At 38.5% G+C, this 16,962-nt stretch overlaps 1 pseudogene; it reads right to left on the reverse strand.

Annotated features, from left to right (window-relative positions):
- LOC142442294 (oxysterol-binding protein-related protein 9 pseudogene) overlaps positions 1-16,684 on the reverse strand; it is a 30,686-nt pseudogene extending 14,002 nt beyond the window's left edge.
- Positions 16,685-16,962: the final 278 nt, after the last annotated feature.

Below are 16,962 nucleotides of genomic sequence, written 5' to 3' on the forward strand. Positions count from 1 at the left end.
AAATATAACTCTTAAGATGTTTATGTCATCCTGATGAAAATACCATATATGATAATAGAAATTTGCTTAGTTTTCTAGTTAGTTTTAGATTACACTAAATATATTTAAACTCTGTCATAGTAACTAATTAGGTTCCTAAGAGACAGTTCAATCTTTTCTTACATTGATGATTTCCTTTTACCTGACTCCTTATGTTGCAAAATTAATATTTCATGATCTGTCTTCGAGTCCATCCTGCTTGTGATTGGATAATAGCCAATGACCTCGAAGGACCACCAGTTAATATGACTATTATTCAAGTTCACATATCACTATCAATAATGCATCCATTAAAGATTATAACAATTTCCGCAGTCTAAAGTTTATCAAACATGCAATCAAGCTGCATTGAATCACTGGTTACTGGAAGGTAAAAGTGAAAAACAGAGAGGAAGGATCAGTATTAGAAATCACTAGGCACTGCTTCCTCTCATTCTTTCTAATGTTCCCTTATCCTAACATAGTTTCTTCATATGCATATTCTGATCAATAATAATTGATAAGAATAATTCAATGATATTCTGATCAATAATCAGGTGACTGCTATTGCACAAGACCTCTTTAAAGTTTTTTAAGTGCAAAGGTGTCACTTTGAGGACTAAGGTGCGACTGATAAAAGTCATGCAATTTTCAATCTTCTAGTCTTTATGTGAAAATTTGACACTAAATAAGAAAGATTGAAGAAGAATTGATGATTTTGAATTATGATGTTGGTGAAAAGCATCGAAAGTGTCATGGACTTTCAGAAGATAAGCCAAATCTGGCTTAGAAGAAGTATATATAAAATTTCAAGACTTTGTCTCATGTACTTGGACAAATTATCTTTGGACAAATTAACAAGAGAAATCAGTCCCTGGAAAAGACAGCATGCTTGGCCAAGTAGAAGGTCAGAGAAAAAGAGGAAAACCTTCCATGGAAAGGGTTGACATAGGGTTAAATAAGGAACTTAAATTAGATGTTACAACAAATATAAAGCTGGTGTAAGGGTATAACAATATTTTATTATATTGTTTACAGGGGCACTAAGAGTCAAAATACACTCCAAGGCACCTAACGACAATCCTTCCTCAGAATGTTCTTCCTGTGTGCTTTTGTGTGTGTGTGTGTGTGTTTGTGTGTGTGTTAAACTTATTGACTGCCTTCAAGTCCATGCCAAATCACAGGGATTCTATAGGAAAGGGTAGACCTGCCCCGTGAGTTTCCAAGACTCTAACACTTTATAGGAGGAGACAGCTCCATCTTTCTCCAGCAGAGCGGTAGCAATTTTGAACTGCTGACCTTAAAGTTAGCAGCCCAACTTGTAACCGCTGTAACACCAGGGCCCTCTATATATCTATATGAAATAGGTATACAATTGAAATGCATACATTTTCATATATATTTGTTGTTCATATATACAAACTTATATTCCTAATTATATCTGGCTTTTCAACAATTGTAACATTTAAAATTTTTTATTTTGCTCCTAATTATATATTTAAATTGATGGCTTTTATCTCCCTTTGTTTCATGTTTCTGGATTTTGCTGTTAATTCGTGAAACATGAATGGTCTATTTATTTATTTATTTTCTTAGAATATACTTGCACAGGGTTATATTTTGCAGTTATCTTGGAACAGATATAGAGTCCCTTCTTTTCTAATATCCAGTCTATACAAGAACCTTAGTGGAACTGTTGGGTTAGAGTTGGACTGCTAAACACAAGGATGGCTGTTCAAGCCCACTAGCTGTCCTCTGGGAGAAAAATTTGGCCATTTTCTTTCATAAAGATTACAGCCTCCAAACGCTCTACAGTGCTGCAAATCTTGGTATTAGATAGTATGTTCAATTTTTTTTATTTTAGTTTATGAGTTGAAATCAGTTCAATGGCAGTGAATGGAGTTTTGAGGTCTGTTTATATGACACATACTTTACTGGGAGCTTAGCAATCCAGAGTACATTTTCAAGTATTCTAACTTGTTGAAGCCTCTACTCTCTGGGTTGCTCAATGTTTTCACTTTATATAATTAATGATTTGTCTCTATGCAAACCATGTTCTTAATTCTCTGATATCTTTACAGAAATACTAATATTTAGTCTTAAATGTATTTGCTTTGCCATTAATACATCCCCTGTGAGGGATTTTTAGTAATCATTCTCATTTGTAACTCATGTTGCATACAGTTCTGTATTAACTGACTGGTGACTGACAGCAACTATCTTTGCAGGGTGAGTGGGTAGGGGGAGCGTATGGTTGCTAGCTGCTTTGCTAGATTTCAGGGAAGTATGTATTTCACTTTCACTTCTACCAATCCCATCACCCAGATGCTGTTCAACTCAAAGTTTCAAAGTCTGATGCATTGGCGGTTCGGTCAATCTCATTCCTATAACACGGTTCATGATTGTATCTCTCTCTATATATATATCCATACAGCAAAAATATTGTGTACAAAAAGCAATATTTTTGCTTGAATTTCAGAAAGAGTTTTGGAGTCGTTTAAAATACTCAAGTTTATTTCATGTATAGTTTTGATATAAAACAAAAGTGCAAAACATCTAATTTAATGAAAAATGTATTTATCATATTAAAAAATACATTACAGATGAATGAATGCAACAGAGGAGATGGAGAGATAAAAGTCATGTATGGGCAAACATAAAGCTATTGGAGAAGATGAAGGAATGCTAAATGATTAGAGAGGCATACTGTTTTGCCGGTAGCAAAATTCACTATTATAAAGATTCCAATTTAGGACACACAAATATATCTATTCACTGTATGTCATTTTTATAACAGGCATTCTTGTCCTGAAATTTAGAAGCTGTTCACTAATCCTGCAAAATTACCTAAAACACTTTTGAGATGAGAACCAGCCAAGAAAGTAGCTCATTGGCACCGTGCACTATGCAATGCACTGCTTTCGGAATGTTGCTAAAGGTTCAAATCCAGATGGGAGGAAAATGAAGCTACCCGGGGCCACGTTTCACAGCCTAGGAAGCCTTGAGAGGAGTTCTGCTTTGTCCCACTCTTCCAACTCAAATCAGAGCATCAGGACAAAACAGAACTACGGTAGTGGCTGTGCGTTTGCACAACACCCACTGTAAGGATGGTATTGTGTGTAGATGACATCAGTGACGTTGTTAGGCTTTATTGAGTCCATTGGGACGCACAGTGGTCCCACATGACAGGGAAGCACGGTCCATATTTTCTTGAGCATGTGAGGCTCTCTGCTTCTAACTCTGCCATCGAGTCAACGCTGACTCGTAGCCACCCTATAGGACAGGGTAGAATGGCCCTGTGAGTTTCTGAGACTTTTAACTGAAGTAGAAATCCCTTGCTTTTTCCCCAAAATAGCTAGTGGTTTCAAACTGCTGACAATTCGGATCCCAGCCAAAAGCACCTCCACTAAGCCATTGGTAGACTGCACTACCCTGCAGTGTTGCTGTGATGTATTATTGACTTGGTGGCAGTGGGTTTGGTTTCGAGTTTTGGTCTTTAAGAGATCAAATTGCCAGTTGTTGTTGCTCTCTCTCTCTCTCTCTCTCTCTCTCTCTCTTTCTCTCTCTCTCTCTCTCTCTCTCTCTGTGTGTGTGTGTGTGTGTGTTTTCCTCCCAAGAAGCAGATGATGAGTCTGTACCACTTATCCATTTAACCATTACACGCCCTCTCACCCCCACTGCCCCCGCACAAACCGAGTGCCTTGTATTTGTGTACATAACCAAACGTACAGCAGCTATATGCAGTTACGAAGCCCTCATAGCTTAGTGGGTTATGCTTTGGGCTGCTAACTGAAGGCCAGAAGTTTGAACCCACCTGCCTCTGAGAGAGAAAGAAATGAGGATTTCTGCTCCCTTCAAGAGTTACAGCTTTCAGAACCCCCGGGACACTTCTACTCGGTTATGCAGGGTCACTGTCAGTCAGACTTGACAGGGTGGCGGTTAGTATGTAAAGTTACCAAAAGACGGGAATCACAAAGAAACCAGAAAAACCTTTCAACGTGGCATCATGGGAAATAAGGATATTACCAATAACCACAATAACTTTTTCTGTATTGTTTAATGAAGTTAAACTTCATTAAACAATATTACAAACAAAAAGTGCCAGATGTTTAACCGCATTAAAGCTGAGTGGGTAATCCTATTGTTAGTCATATATATTTTTTCTTCATATCCTTGTCTGCTTCTTCCTCTTTGTTCCTCCCTTCAGCATCCTTCTTGGATTCTATCTTCTTTCCTTCTTGCCTAGTTACTTTTATTCCTTATTTCTTTTGGCAGAAATCATGGATTTCTCTTTTCAAATGTACCTAAATTATTTTAATGCTTTTGACTGGTCAGGAAAGAGTAGTGCAGATTTTGCAAGGAAGAGAAAAGTGTTTATATTGCCTTCTTGACGATTCCCATTTTTCTTTCACTCGGTGCCGTAGGTGAGATCAATGAACATAACTTAGGAGGAGAAAACAGCTGCTAGCAGCAAACGATAGAATGCATTATTTGTCCTTACAATGTGCTTTGTGCATAATTGAATAGTTCAAGTTTAAAGTCTTAAAAAACACAGTAGTAATTACTGGATGACCAATAAAGTCCATAATGCATGCTTTTATAGATTATAACACTTTGAAGTAAATTTTTTAACGAAGGCATACATCATTTGAAAATCAGACTAAAAATCATTTACATGGGAAGAAATTAGTTGATTTGGACTTTAAAAAAAAAAAAACCCTTCTTGGGAATTGAATTTGACGACAGCAGTGCTTTGGCGGCACAAAATTAATCTGCTATATAATCAGTATAACTGTGAAGATGACATTTGAAATAAAAGTTTATACTCAATTATGCTTTTATAAAAGAGCATTCTTTATGGTGGGTAAACTTGTCTATTGCCAGTATGATTTAATAGACTATTGTCATTTCTGCGTGTCTTTGAATTGATTCGGACTCTTACTGACATGTTAGGCTAGAGTAGAAACATCTCCTAGGGTATCGCAGCCGGTGGTCTTCATAGAAAAAGAGCAATAGATCCTTTTTACCCTGAGTGGCTGGTGCATTTTAACTATTGAACTTTTGGTTAGCGGTCACGTACATAACCATAGTGCCACCAGGTCTTCTTCTTTAATAGAGTGATATTCGTAGGGCCTTACAGGCATCTCTGAACCATAGTGAGCCCTGGCACAACAAAAGGAAACCGTCAGATCCTGCACCATGCGCAACATTGTTCGCATGTTGTGGTCAATAGTTGCAGCCACCAAGTCAATTCATTTAAGGCGTGGCAATTCCATTCATTTTTTGATGGCCCTTTACTTGGCCCTCCGTGATGTTCTTTTTCAGAGACTGACCTCTCTGGACTTTATCTACCAAGTATTTCAGACAGTCTGACGATTCTTGATTCTGGGCAGCGTTCTAGTTGCACTTCCTCCAAGTTATTCTTCTAGCAGTCCACAGAACTTCCAATGTGTTTCTCTAATATCATGATTTAAATTCATTAATCATTCTCTGGAATCGGAGCCCGATCATGTATTGGTTCTGCGTTGGGCTTTTATTTACATAGTCAGCGGGTCAGCGCCACCAGCAGCTTCATAGAAAAAGACTGGGCTTTCTACTCCACTGCATTTGCAGACTGGAAAACTTGCAGGGGGCCTATGAGTCATCATTGTCTCGGTGACAGTGAATTTGAGTTGCTCTGGTATTCCTTATTCATTATCCTGCTTTTACATGTATATAAGGGTATTAAAAGCATACCAGATGGAGAAAAGCAATATCTTTGCACTTTAGCACTTTAAATCAGTCTTGTGCAGCTGATTTATTCAATACAAATGTAGTTTGATTGTTGACTGTAGCTTTCATGAAAGTTAATTGTGGGTTCAAATAAGAGCAATTCCCTAGGAACATTCATATTTTCTTTGATTGTCATGGTGTTATCTATTTGTCCAGCTAGAGTGAAAAAATAATATCAAATTCACTGCCATTGCCTATTACAATGTCTAGCAATGCCAGAGGATAGAATACACTTTGCATTTCTGAGGCTTTGAATCATTCCCCTGTGGTTAGCAGCTCAAGGCGTATACCAGTATTCTTCCACAGAGTCGTGTAGTTTGGTTTCAATGGTGTAAATAACACTTTTGTATGTACGCCATTAAGCTCCATTAAGATGTTTAAAGCTGACATAGCACAACTAATGTTACAATGAAAAAAATCGTGTTCTATTTTATTTGAAAAATTTAAAGACAAAGATGAAAATTGTAATGTTTTCTGTTACCATGGCTGGTCCAAGACTCTCAATGGTTAGGCAGTAATCCTTAGACTCAATCTAATCAACTCCTTGATGGGATCTAATGTAACATAATCAATTCAGTAAGCAACCAGTAGCTTTGATCAGATTTAGCCCATTTAGTTAGTTCACAGCCTTGAAATAATTGGAAGAAAGGCTCTTCAAGAACTTGGTCTCCTCCTTTGTAAGGAGATTCCGTGGAAAATTGTTACTTCTGGATATGGATCCTCCACCTGGTTCATTGACCTCCTGACACATTGCTTGATAATCCCAGGACCCATTAGCAGAGGGATGTTCTTGTATTCAACTTTGAATCCACCATTCTGGTTCATGAGACCCTGCAGCTATGTAAGTCAGGAGAAGTCTCCAGTTTACTATCTGACCTGCAGACTTGAACCTCTCTGGACTTGCCCACTTCTACAACTGCATGAGTCATTTATTAATATACATTCATTTTGATACACACACACACACATACACACACACAGGTGCCATTGGCTTGCTTCAATAGAGAACCAAGTCAAACACAAAAAATCAAATATATTGACCATTAATGAGACTGCAAAATATTGCTTTAGCCATGCCTCTGTAACAATGCTACTCCATTATGGCAACCTGAACATCTTCACATAAGACACATAGGCAACCAGGTGAGTCACACCATTCTGAGCCTGGGTACAATTCTTTGTAATAATTCTATATCATAAGAGGATGGGAGGCTTATAGGGAGTGGCTGTCAGGTCATCTCACACTAGCATTCTCCCCTCCCCAAGGAGATTATCATGAGAAGTGCCCAATTATAATTGTCGATTAATTTTTAAAATATTATAATAGCATTGTATGGCATAACATAAAAAATAGGTCAATTAGTTCCAGGGTATAGTGGAAAGAATGTTGGTCTTATGAATTAAATGAAAAATAGACATTGGCAGGAATTTTCCCAGCCTCTTTGTGCCTTGAGTATTGTATTTTGTAGGTAATAGAAGACATAAGGATCACTTTTTCTAGTTGAAAGCTTGAGAAGAAAAACAAGAAAGAAACAATAATAAGTTGTCTATTAATTTTAATAAGATGTCTTATAATGAATTTGCCTTATGTTATTAAGAGTATGAGCTCTTTTTAAGGTTAAGGAAAGATTTATTAAATCTTGTTTAGAGAACGGATATGTTCGTAAGGATATTGCTGATCTGAGCTTGCAGCTATTCATTTTTATTTTGAGAACATTTTAAGATACAATAAAGTACAAAGACTGAAATTGTAAACTCATTTTACCTCCAGAGTTAGCAGCTATGACCATTTTACCACAATTGATTTCACATTTTCATAAACATTTATTGCATATATATTTAAGTTAAATCTTATATATCTAGTGTCATTATTTTGGCTACTGTCACTATAATTGTTACTGCAATAAAAATTGCAAAATTTATAGACACAAATGAAACTCTTAATCTAGAGAAGGATCAAACTCTTCCTTGAATGAAATCCTGGTGTTATGTACATTCCAGCACCCTTGCCAGACAAGGTAGTCAATTGTGTTCTCTGTAATCCAAGGAATGTGATCTCCCTACAATTATGTGGAGGTGATGGCCTGACTTATATTTTATGCATATCTAGAAATTTACATGATAAAAGAAACTGGGTTGTTCAGATATTCTAGTAGTGAGGTGAGAAATCCTTACCCAGGGACTCATTTGAGATAAACCTCCATTCTCTAGTTGTCCAAAGAATCTCCAAGTTTTCCATGAAGTAAATGGAATAAAAGCTTATGGAAGATTTTTTTCATTTTATTTTTTTCTGTGCCATAGAGACAACTAAAAGAGAAAATAAGAGCAAATCAAGTTTAGCACAAGAGAAACTGAATTTGAGCCATTTAATTCCTAATAGCTGGCCCCAAAAGAGTGCAACCACCTGAACAAGAACTGCAGTCCCATGGGCCTACACCTCCCTCCTAGAAAAATCTCTCTGAGACACAGGTGGCTTTGAGGCTGCCCACTCCACAGAAGCAAAGGCTTAGTCAGCTGTAAAATCTCCAGATGACCATCCCAAGCTCTTCTCCATGAATAGATTGAAGAGAAAAAAAATGTTGATGGGGAATGCTGCAGAAAATAACAAGTTAGAAAAGATGAACAATAAAAAAGTTTCATTTCTGCTACTTCCCCATTTAGCAGAAGTTATTGATATCTTAATGATTCAGAGTTTTAATATTACCTGGGACTGAATACAACAATTATCAAAATAGGGTAGCAATTTGTATGGATCAGTTACTAAGAATTTTCCTGTAAGTGTGAAGAAGAGCCAAAAACCTGCTCAACTTTTATTCAGGAGGAAAGTAAGATACTATCCCATGAATCTTTGTTAAAACTGAGACACTTGAGAAAATAACAATTTGGGTGATTGCTAATGTATAAACTGAGTATTAAATGAGACAGTATTTCTATCATGATACAAATTTATTTGTGCGTGTCTTAATGTGGGTAGGCACTAAGAATATGAGAGAAGGTGTGTGTATAGTGCCAATATTTTCTGGAATTTTAGGTAATATCTTTATCAGTTTTAGTTTAGTACATTTTCTTATTTTCAATATGACTGTAAATTTCAAAATCAAAGAATTAATAACAATCACCATTTTTCATGTAATAGTTGTTATGGTTTTAAGAACTTTGGCTTCAAAATTCCTCAGAACAGATTATTTTAACTTAGTCACAAACAAACCCATTGCCACAGAGTAAGTCCTGACTCATAACAATAACATGTAGGGTTTCTGAGGCTGTCTTTAAGAAGAAACCAGTTTATCCTTCTCCTGAAAAGTAGTGGTGAGTTGGAACCATTGCTAAGTTAACAACCCAAAACCTCCTCCACAGAGCCAAGACAAAATGATATTCCAAATAAATTTGTTATATGAATATATGTGGTGAAAAATAAATAATTTAGAGCATTATTCTAGAATAACTATGTGGTCAAGAGCACAGCATCAATGATTACACAACAAAACCCCTGGTAGGGATTCAGCAAGGGCAATGTAATTGAGAGAAATTACTGAAACCCAAATGAAGGCTGAGGAGCAAAGAGGAAAGAGCTAGGAGAAAAAGGGTATTTATAGAATTTCTGAATACAGGCATGTGCATATATAAATATATTCATATAGGATGGTGGGGAAATAGATATGCATGCATATAGTTATAGGTTTATAATTAAGGTAGTAGAAGGACATTGGGCCTCCACTCAAGTACTTACTCAGTGCAAGAATACTTTGGTTCTATTAAATTTGCATTCTATGATGCACACCTTCCTGACACTATTGCTGAAGACAAGTGTGTACATAAGCAAAGGTGGTGAAGAAAGCTGATGGTGCCCAGCTATCAAAAGATATAGCATCTGGGGTGTTAAACGCTTCCATGTAAACAAGCGGCCATCTAGCTCAGAAGCAACAAAGCCCACATGGAAGAAGCACACCAGCCTGTGTGACCACAAGGTGTTGAAGGCATCAGGTATCAGGCATCAAAGAACAAAGAATTATATCATTGTAAATGAGGGGGAGTGCAGAGTGGAGACCCAAAGCCCATCTGTAGGCAACTGGACACCCTCTTATGGAACTGGAGGGAGGAGATAGGCCAGTCAGGGTGCGGTGTAGCAATGATAAAACATAATACTTTACTGTAGTTCCTAAATGCTTCCTCCTCCCCCACGATCATGATCCCAATTCTACCTTACAAATCTTGCTAGACCCTGGGACAGATAGGAACTGGAAACACAGGGAATCCAGGACAGATGACCCCTTCAAGACCAGTGGTGAGAGTGCCGATACCTGGAGGGTGGAGAGAAGGTGGAGTAGAAAGGGGGAGCTGATTACAAGGATCTACATATAACCTCATCCTTGGGGGATGGACAACAGAAAAGTGGATGAAGGGAGACATCGGTCAGTGTAAGATATGACCAAATAATAATGATTTATAAATTATCAAGGGTTCGTGAGGGAGGGAGAGTGGGAAAAATGAGGAGCTGATACCAAAGGCTCAAGTAGAAAGCAAATATTTTGAGAATGACGATGGTAACAAATGTACAAATGTGCTTGACACAATGGATGTATGTATGTATTGTCATAAGAATTGTACGAGCCCCCAATAAAAGGTTTTAAAATGTAAAATAAAATAAATGGAGACTTAGCAGACATTGTTCTAGTATTTTAATACAGCAATATCAAATAACAATAATTAAAATGCACCTAAATAATAAAATTATATGACAGATGAACTTGGGCTTAGAAATATATTTTACTTAAATGTATAGTAAAAGTCACAGATATTTACCAGGCTTAATTAGCTATTGAATTGCCGAAAAAGCTGAAAAATAAGAAATAAAACAACAATGATGCATTTGACTTGTTGGATTGGTGAAGAATTGGATTAGACTATGAAGTATCACAAATTCAAGCTAGATTCAGAGGGTTTGCAACAGGGATGTCGTTACTGATGTCAGAGGGTTCTTGACAGAAAACAGAATATAATTTACCCTGTGCTGATTGATTAGGCAAAGACACTAATTTGTATGAATCATAGCAAATTATGGATAACAACAAGAAGAATGTGGATTCTGGAAACACTAATTGTGATCATGCTACTAGTACACAGACCAAGAGACAGTTGTTTGCACAGAATAAGGGGATGCTGCATGGCATAAAGTCAAGGAGGATGTGTAAGGCTATTAGCTTGTCTCCAAATGTCTGCAATCTACAGGCTAATCAAATGATTTAAAAAGCTAAACTATATGAAGAAGAATGTCACATCATGATTCGAGAAGATTCATTAATAACCCAGGATATGCAGATGGCAAAACCCGGCTTGCTGAAAGAAACTGTGACGAACAGAGTGCAAGTTTCAGGTTGAATTACACTGCACAAAAGAAAACAAAAATTCTCACCACTAGGCCAAAGAGCTACACAAAGGTAAATAGAAAAAATATTGCATTTGTCAAGATTTTCATTTTACTTGAAGTCAAAATAAATGCCAAGCAGGCAATAAATCCAATGGAGCATTGCATTGGGACAATCTGCTGAAAATCGTTTTCTAAAGCATAAAAAAAAAAAAACAACGAAGCTATCACTTTGACAACTAAACTATTTGACCTAAGCCGTTCTATTCTCAATCACCTTACTTACACGCAAAAGTAGAAGAAACTCATAAGGAAGACCATGGAATCATTCATGTATCTACATTATCGTGTTGGTAAAGACAATTGACTTTCATATTGAGCATAATGGACCAATCTGTCTTGGAATGAGTGCAGCCAGACTAATGCCAAGAAGTTAGGATGGAAAGACTTCATTTCATTCAATTCGGACATCTTATCAGGAGGAACCTATCCCTGGAGAAGGATATCATGCTTGGAAAAATATCAAACCACAAACACTCAAACTCACTGCCGCCAAGTCACTGCGAAGTTGTAGTTAGTCTATTGGACAAGGTAGAACTACCCTTGTGGGTTTCAAACGCTGTAACTTTTTATGGGAATAGAAAACATCTTTCTCCTGCCAAGTTGGTGGTGGTTTCACCCAGCTGCCCTTATGGTAGCAGCCAGGTGTGTAAGCCGCTCAGGAAGACTGATCGACAGAGTAGCAGCCATACAAGCAGCAAGCGCATCCATTATCGTGAAGGTGGCGCAGGATTAGGCTGTGTCTCATTCTGTTGCCTATCGGACTATTTTGAGTTAGGATCAACTTGATGGCACTTAGCAACAACCACATCATTTGCTTTCGAAGAGGAGGGAATGGGAAAATGTGCACAAATAGCTTTGTTGCAAAACAAGAAAAATAAGGCTGTAGTTGGAGTGGAAACTGTCATTAAGAGAGGTTGCTTACTTATAGGATTCAGCTTAAAAACAAATAACATCCTAGTGATTAGTAGAGAAGGAGTAATTTGCAGTGTATGTTTTTAAAAAAAGAGAAGGGATTTGGGGATCATGAGTGTACTAGATAAGATGAGATCTAACATACAAAAGATTTGGCCTTTGATAATAATATGAAAACTAAAATAAAATAATAGGAAAGAGCTAGATCACATGGGCAAAGATTAATCTGGTGATTAAAAATCTTCCAATTGTTTCCATTTCCGCAGAGGTATGGAAGCATACTCCTCAGCTGAGACTGAAGAAGAGGTCTGTAGGATTTAAAAGTCGAAAAATAAATTAACCACCGTGCGTTTTCAAAAGTGACTACCGCTCTAGGGAAAGGAAAAGGTGTATGTTTTCCAAGTAAAATGAAAGGCCTTAGTTGAATGTATTTTAGTTTTCATATGTTCTGTAACAAAACAATATTACCAGGAGTTACATGCAAATAGCAGAAAGTTTTTACCTTACATTTTTGAACTAGAAGTCCAAATCTTGGCATCTGCTGTAGGTAGCCCCTGGCATTCCTTGACATTCTTGACCTTTCTTACAGAATCTCACAGGATTCTTTCACTGGAGTATGGCCGTGCATGGCACCTTTTACAATACACTTTTTTTTTTTTAAACATTTTATTAGGGGCTCATACAACACTTATCACAATCCATACATAGACATACATCAATTGTATAAAGCACATCTGTACATATTTTGCCCTAATCATTTTCTTTTTTTTTCTTCTTTTACATTTTATTAGGGACTCCAACAACTCTTACCACAATCCATACATATACATACATCAATTGTACAAAGCACACCCATACACTCCCTGTCCCAATCACTCTCAAGGCATTTGCTCTTCACCTAAGCCCCTTGCATCAGGTCCTCCTTTTTTTCCCCCCCTCCCTCCCTTTTCCCCCCTCCCTCATATGCCCTTGGTAATTTATACCTCGTTATTTTGTCATATCTTGCCCTATTCGGGGTCTCCCTTCCCCCCTTCTCTGCTGTCCCTCTCCCAGGGAAGAGGTCACATGTGGCTCCTTGTAATCAGTTCCCCCTTTCCAACCCACTCACCCTCCACTCTCCCAGCATCGTCCCTCACTCCCTTGGTCCTGGAGGTATCATCCACCCTGGATTCCCTGTATCTCCAACCCTCCTATGTACCAGTGTACAGCCTCTGTCCTATCCAGCCCTGCAAGGTAGAATTCGGATCATGGTAGTTGGGGGGAGGAAGCATCCAGGATCTGGGGGAAAGCTATGTTCTTCATCGATACTACCTCACACCCTAATTAACCCATCTCCTCTCCTAAGCCCCTCTATGAGGGGATCTCCATTGGCTGACACTTGGGCCTTGGGTCTCCACTCTGCACTTCCCCCTTCATTTAATATAATATATATATACACATACATATACAATACACTTTTATGATCCATAGCACCCACCCACCTCTGCGCTGCCATGGTCCCATGGGACTCAGCACGACCTTGGAGCTATGGAGTGATTCAAAGTTATAAATACCTTATTTGTTTGGTCCAGCCAATGAGCACACCAGGATTCCTAACACCAAGGTGGCCCTCTCAGACCTGGCCTACAGGTCTTTTATTAGGACTTCATTGGGTGGTAACTGAACTATTATTGGTGTTTTACACAGGATGATGCAGCACAAGAATTATTCTAATGCACTACCTTGGTCAGGAAAGGATGAGGCCTTGGTGGATTGGACTTCTGACATCAAAAAGGTGGAAGACATGCTGGCCACTTCGGTGTATAACCGGCAGTTGGGCAGTTGTGATCTTGTAGTCAGTTTAATGACCTCACACCCTTACTTCATTTACAATCTCAGGTACCTATTAAGGGAAATAAATATCAAAGTTGTGCCTCAAAATACCACCTCACCACTCTATGTCTCATCTGGTATAACTTCATTAATACAGCAAAGGAAAATAAGATAGTTTTCACAAACACAGGACTTCCAAATCCAGGGTCACATTCTCAGAGGGACGCCATTCAACGAATAACAAGATGGATAAAATGAGACCAATAAGCGTGCTTGTGTATTTCTCTCAAATCGTGTACAAATGCTCTGTGTAAGGACAGTGCAAGTGAAGAATTGTCTTTAGCCAGCTTTGCGGGTGTTGTGCTAGCTTTCTTTCATTAGCATTCCACTCTGTGGTATTCAGATAGATGGGAATAACATTCAAAAGCAATGAGAGGTAAATTGATTTGTATTTTATTTCATGTTTCTATAATATGCCTACATTGCTTACCAATTTATAAATCATAGGTGTCATTTTTAGAGAGGAGTCTATATATAATTTAATTAAAATATACAAAACAGGATAAAATCATTTTTATCTGTAAGATTAATTTAATTTTACTTAGAAGAAAATAACCAAAGTTATATTTTTGTTTTCCTTTCAAACTATTTTACTGGGGGCTCTTACAGCTCTTGTAACAATCCATATATCAATTATATCAAGTATATTTGTATATGTGTTGGCATCATCACTTTCAAAATATTTCTTTCTACTTGAGCCCTTGGTATCAGCTCCTCTTTTTTCCCCTCCCACTCTTGTGAACCCTTGATAAATATATATATTATCATTATTTTCATATCTAACACCATCCATTTTCTCCCTTTGGCCAAGTTTCTGTTGTTTGTTCCCCTCAGGGAATGGAAGCTTATATGTGGATCACTGTGATCAGTTCCCCCCCCCCCACGCCCCATTTCCTCCCCCCTTCCCCCTACCTTCATGGTATTACCACTCCCATTGTTGTTCCTGAGGAGTTATCTGTTCTGGATTCCTATGTAGAGGGCCCTTATCTATACAAATGTACATGCTCTGGTCTAGCTGCATTTGTAAGATAGAACTGGGTCATAATAGTGGGGATGAGAAAGCATTAAAGAACTAGAAGAATGTTGTGTATTTTGTCTGTACTATACTGCACCCTGGCTGACTCATCCCTTTCTTGTAACCCTTCTGTGAGGGGATGTCCAAATGTCCACAGATGACCCCTGGCTCTCCACTACAACCCTCCTTGTTCACTTAATAAGATTATTTGGATTCTTTCAGTGCCTGATACCTGATCCTGTTGACACATCATGATCACACAGGCTGGTGGGCTTCTTCCAGGTGGGCTTTTGGCTTCCTTGCTAGATGGACGCTTGTTTAATTTCAATCCTTTAAGACCCCAGGCATTATATCGTCTAATAGTCGGGTACCATCAGCTGTCTTCACTGCATTTGTTTATGCACCCATTTTGTCTTTACGGGTCCTGTCAGGATGGTGAGCATCATAGAATGCCAAGTTATTAGAACAAACGGTTCTTGCATTGAGGGAGGGCTTAATACTTAGCATATGCCTATCATTTTATATTATTATATTATTAGACAAAATTTCCATGCTGCATTTTCAGTGCTTTCTCCCATAGCACGGTGGGTCAGTGAGGGGACATTTTTTCTCATGGTGGGGCTGGTCCTATGGTCCTCTCTGTTCACTGGTTGCTTCTAGCAGGAATGTCATCCTCCAGGCTTGGTGCCAGGATATGCAGCTCTCTCTCTCTCTCTCTCTCTCCCCCCGCCCCCCTCTTTTCCTATCTCTCTTAGTATGCTCCTGTGTGGTCTGGGCAGACTCACCGTATCCCTGGTATCCTGGGCTGTATCTTCAGTGCTGTCCTCTGTAGCACATTCTTCTGAACTAACCTCTCTGTTAGTTCACTGCTTCACACTGGTAGGTTGCCTTCAAGCCTTGGCACACCAGGTGGTGGTTTTTTCTCCCTCTCCCTTTCCTGTGGAGACATAAACAATACCCTCCTCATTGATGGGTGTGTTAGTCTGAGTAAACTAGAGAAACTAACCCACAGAACTTCATATATGGTATGTATAAGATAATTTTATATATAGGGTAAATGTACATTCAGAAATTATCCCAACCCAGTCCAGTGCAAACCCATAAGTCCGATTTAGCCCATATGTCCGACACTGATCTACAAAGTCCTCCTCAAACTCACAAAACACACACATTAATGCCAAATGCAGGAGGATCACAGGCCAGTGAGTAGAAAGACTTTGAATCCAGTGGCAGTGTAAGCATCTCAGCGCTGGCAGGGGTCTCCACGCAGCTTCTTCACACCCTGGGCAGCATCAGAGTAGGCCCATGTGGCTTCTCCTTAGAGTTATCTTGCAGGAAGTGAGCCTTGCCAACCAAGTCAGACACCCACTGTTCCAACCATCAGAGAACAAGAGACCACAGAACCAGAAAGGCGAGACTCACCTAGCCATTTATCTCTCCACCCTTCAATTAATCCCACATGTGTTTATCAGCCAGGTTGGCACAATAAACCTTAACTATCTCATTGGGTTAGTGTGTCCTGTTCCCCCACTCGGCACATCCTCTTTTTTTTTTCTTCCCTTTTCCCCTGCTTTTTAAGTACTTGGACCTTGCCCCAGGAATGTGTGCATTTAGTGGCTATTTCCCTACGTCCCTTGTACTTTTAAAGCTTACCTTAGTGCCGTCATGTTGTTCTTGTCCTTTTGCCCTTGGCTAACTTCATTTGACATAATTGCCTCCAACCCTTCCCATGAGACGATGTGCTTCATGAATTCATTATCACTTTTAGGGATGTGTAGTACTCTAATGGTTGTATATACCAGAGTTTTTTAACCCATTCATCAATTGATGGAAATTTAGCATGTTTCCAGTTCTTTGCAACTGAGAACTGTGTCACAGTGACCATTGGGGTACAGATGCTTGGCCGTGTTCTGTTTCTTTCTTTTTCTGGGTATATACCTAATGG

The sequence above is a fragment of the Tenrec ecaudatus genome, chromosome 3 (genome assembly GCF_050624435.1).
Source record: "Tenrec ecaudatus isolate mTenEca1 chromosome 3, mTenEca1.hap1, whole genome shotgun sequence".
Classification (NCBI taxonomy): domain Eukaryota; kingdom Metazoa; phylum Chordata; class Mammalia; order Afrosoricida; family Tenrecidae; genus Tenrec; species Tenrec ecaudatus.